The sequence below is a fragment of the Apis cerana genome, linkage group LG6 (assembly GCF_029169275.1).
Source record: "Apis cerana isolate GH-2021 linkage group LG6, AcerK_1.0, whole genome shotgun sequence".
In the NCBI taxonomy this organism is placed as follows: Eukaryota; Metazoa; Arthropoda; class Insecta; order Hymenoptera; family Apidae; genus Apis; species Apis cerana.
The window spans coordinates 110040-114791 of NC_083857.1; the positions used below are offsets into that span (position 1 = coordinate 110040).

At 29.0% G+C, this 4752-nt stretch overlaps 1 long non-coding RNA gene across 1 annotated transcript; it reads left to right on the forward strand.

The window, feature by feature from the left end:
• Nucleotides 1-277: 277 nt before the first annotated feature.
• Nucleotides 278-4475, forward strand: LOC133666358 (uncharacterized). Its single transcript, XR_009830444.1, has 2 exons — nt 278-529; nt 4106-4475. It is a non-coding gene; the product is annotated as an uncharacterized LOC133666358 (long non-coding RNA).
• The last annotated feature ends 277 nt before the right edge of the window (nt 4476-4752 follow it).

The window sequence follows — 4752 nt, forward strand, 5'->3', positions numbered from 1 at the left end:
TAGTCGTAAAATTACTCTCCTTTCGCGCTATTCTGTAGCAATGATAAGAAGAAGAGAGAAACGAAGAATTTAATTATTTTATGGTCTCATATTTATTATACGTGCTCAACCAAAGTAGATGTCAGCTTAATATAATACTATTACCACGAATATGCAATCCAACAATTTATGGAAGTTTATATTTTAAGTGCAAAATACACGAAGCCAACTATTAAGATGGTGCATTTTTGAAAAGTTTATTCCAACCAGTTCATTCAAGATACTTACTAAGAATTAATATAATAAATTTTATACGTAATTCGACGCGAATAAACCCGCGTAGAATGGAGAAATTCCACCTATTCTGTTCCCTGGCTGATATCCGAGTCTCTATCGCGCAATAAAAGAGCGGGAAAAGTTGATAAACAGGCGTGTGTGCGGCGCATTATCGAGCGATGTTTAATAATGGAAAAGCAAATACGGCCGTTCGTTGATCGAGGAGGGACGTTTATTGAATCGGGCCCGGCGACTTCTTCACTTCGATAAAAAGGTACACGTATAATTTTGTTCGTAAATCGTAATGTTGAATATTTGAAATAAATTTTGAATAGGAGTAAGAAATTTATGTAATTTGTTAAAGGAGCTTTAGAATTAATAATTAAATTATCTTTTTTGTTTTCCAAAATATTTCTATAAATCAGTTACAAAATAATATCGTGCAAATTATTATATCATATAACTTTTAATATTTAACATTAAAAAGTACAATGTCATTTTCTATTTACATTTTTCGTATAATAAACTATATGCTGAAAAAAGCTAAAATTATGAAGATCACCAAATTGTTCATCTTTCATTTTTAGATTTATCGTGACAAATCTTCGTAAAAAGAAAAAAAAAGTTCTATTTTTCGTTTGTAGAAAATCAATTACAAGGAAGAATAACACGAATGACGGTATCGAAATTCGTTAAAACGATTAAAATCGATGCAATAAACGGTGTAATGTTCATTGTATCCGTCATTCGGGCGATTTTTTCGCGCGAACAATAGTGGCGTGTATTTCGTATCAATGACACCGTGATACGTACAATGAATGGTGATAAAATTGCGTTGGTGTCTGCCGGCCACGTGGGAAATTCAGTTCGCGTCAGGCCACGCTTGTCACACGGTTGATGCTCCGATGTGTACGTACCTGGAACATATCATAATCCGTGAAACTTTTGAACACGTTTTATGGAAACGCGATATGTAATCAAAAATGTTTCGGTGAAAAAAAATTCTTCCGGGTATAATAAAGACCATTCACAAAGTTGGGAGGAGATATGTGAAGATAATTTTCTTGGTTAAAATTTCTTATCTAGTATTTCGTAACTTTTGAGAAAAATAAAAATTCTTTTTGTGTGTGTGCTATTTTTCTTAGGATAAATTACATTTTTACGAGCTTTGAAATTTTCGAACGAAAAGTAAAGAAGGATCCCTTATTTACATGAAAAAATATTCGAGCAATAAAAAGTACAATGATTTTGATTTTTAATTGATTTTTTTATTTTAAAATTCAAGTATATTTTTTCGGCACATTTGAATATTTCAATTTGAAATTTTAAATATATATTTATATATGTGTGTACGTGTATAAATTAAAAGCTTTACAATTTTAAATGTTTAAATTTTAAATTTCAAACATATATTTTAATTAAAAAGTATAAATGTTCGAATAATTCGATTTAAAACGTGAAATTAACATTTGTTTCTGCGAATAAAATTCTTTCGATTATTTAATGTTAATGTTTCAACTTTTTTCTATCATCCTGCAATCACATTGGAATCAATTGTTATTTAAATTTTATCTTTAAACGACGATATTTTATGGGGAATTAAATGTCGCAAAGATCGAAAATAATTAGGCGAATATCGAGGAAGATAACGTTTTATGCAGTGGAAGGAATCGAGAGAACGAGAAATATGAATATAAAAGTGTAATCGAGAAACATTGGTTCTTTTCACGTGGAATCCGATAACAGAAGAAGCGAACAATCTGCTTCCTTTTCTTTCAACTCTCCACTATTATATTGATACGAGGAATTATCTCACGTACGAAAATCCACTCTCGACAACAGTCTCTTCGAAATATTTTCGTGGAAAGATCGATCAACCATATTCACTTTTCATCCTCTCTCCTTCCATTCTTTTTCTTTTTCTTTCTCACTCTGCAATCTTTCAACATTGTCAACTGCAATGTCTTCTTCGTGCCAAATGATTTTTAGCATCTTGAAAGTAGGAAAAGTATCGGTTTGAATCATCTAAAAGAAAAAAAATAGAGGATAAAAACTCGGATAGAAAGAGATAAAAACAAAATTGAAATTACCAAGTAATTAAAGAATATTTAATATAAAATTAAACATTTTTTTAATATTCAATCTTGTGCATTCAAAAGCTACTTCTTGTATTTATATCTATATTTTATTCATATATAAAATTCTTTATTTATAACACTATTTTTGCATCATTTATTACTAATATTGTTACATATTATTTTTTTCTTAAACTTTAACATTTATTATCAAATTATTCATCATGATTTACAAAAACAGAATAATTAAGTGCACAATATTTTGCTAATTTCGCTTTCTTTTTTTTATAATATATTCGTTTTGCGATTTTATCTCGTGTATTAAAAACCAGCTATTTCAATGGAATATTTCGTCCAGCAGTATATTAAATTTATAATATAATTAATACGAGAATATTTACAAAAAGATTCTTAAAACTTAAATTTTTATGAACGATTTTTCTGTAATAAACGAATTTAATTAATAGAGAATATGAAAAATAAGTAATACAAAGGAATAATAAATCATCGTTAAATTTAACATACTATAATTCATTTCAACTTTAAACAAAAAATAAAGATTCTTTTCACGGTATATGAATTTATTTATTAAGCACTTTGATACCTATATTGTCGTAATTTAATATATAAAAATCGCTATTTTTATCGCAAATATATCAATGGTAATATTAGTATCCAAATTTATTGAAATATCTTTTTCGATACACACGTAAGGATTATTAATGACAATTAGAAAGAATGTACGATATTCGCATTGTTTCTGATATAAAATTATTTTTGTAGCATAAAAAAAAAATTTTTCCAAACTCTCGATTGATCAATTTATCTCTGTATTCCATTGTACGCATACAAGACTCGATAATTTCCGGAAAGAATCCATACAACATATTCATTCCGACCAAACTCCAATATTTTTTTCCTTTCAAAATAAATGGAACGCGTTTCATGGAAAAAATTTATAATACTAGAAGAAACTAGGAAAAAATTAAAGATTTCATCCTATTAAAATTATCTGTCTTAATAAAAGATTAATTAGTGAAATATCGTTTTTTTTGTTTTTTTTGTTTTCTTTTTTCGATTGAAGCGTATGAAACACAGGTAGTCATTGATAGACGTACACGCGCACTTGTTGCACGCATGAAAAGCTTCGATCCGTGGTCACCGCGATAAAAATAAGTTTTATATGCACGAAAGTGACTCGAGGGTGCGAGGGTAAAACCGGAAATAGCCGGCCGCTACCGCTTTCATTCGACCAAGAGGGGAAAAAAGGAGAAAAGAAAGGCGAGCGCTAAAAAAGGTGGATTATATCTCAATATTCCACTTATGCGCGTTATACAGCTTTTCTCTCTCTCTCCCTTCTCCTCTCTCTCAGTATCTCTATCTCTTTTTTCTTCTTCGAACGAACTGGCAAAAGAACACTCGAGCAAGGATTTTTCTTTTTAAGTGAAGTTCGGGAAGGGGAAGTGAAAAGGAAAACGATTTTCCAAAAAAAAAAAAAATGAAAGAAAGAAGAAAAAAAAGGTACAAGCGTAGCGTCAGCTGGGAGAAGAGAAACTTACGGAAAGTAATTAAAGAAGCCACCGTTCGAAGGAAACGAGAGTACGAAAAGTTTCAAAACCCTTGTTGGCCATGGCTAAACACAAAATGCAGTTTCGCACGAAGCCTTGCGTATTTTACACTCGAAAGAAAATTTGATCCTTTGAATATTGTTGTAGGATTTCTGGTGTCAAAAATCCAGAAAATATTTATAGAATTGTTTATAATATTTTTATTAGGGTTGACGAGCTATAATGTGGAACAGAAATCACGGCACAAGAAGTGACATCGAAATATCGATTTAACGAAGTCGTTCTTTGGTCACGGGGTGGAACAACTCTCTGCTCCTAGAACATTATATTAGTTATTGAATGAATTGGTATCGTACGAATAGTTGTAAATAAATTAATTATTGTGACTATTATGTATAAAAATATGAAAAGAACACATTATGAATGGATTTAATTGCTTCAAGTAACGATATGTATAAATACAAAATTCTTATTTATAGTTTTCTCCAAGAGAACAGGAAAATGAAAGAAAGAAGATGCTAAATGATGTGGAAATTTGTTGATATGAAATTTTAATAAAAATAATATTTGTTAATAATTTGTTAATAATGTTATTTATTATCATTGAATGTTATCTTTTCTTTTTGAAATGTAATTATTATCTATAATTATAATATAAAAGAAGGTTCATAATAATAGCCTTACATTCTCTCGGAAAATATTGTTTTATCGAAACAAACTTTATAACAATTATTATTATTATTATTATTTTAGAAAAATATTTATTAACAGATAATGAAAAAATATCTTGTAAAGTATTCATTTTGACTTTAAACATTTGAAAACTTATGATCAAGAAACATAACGAAAAAAAT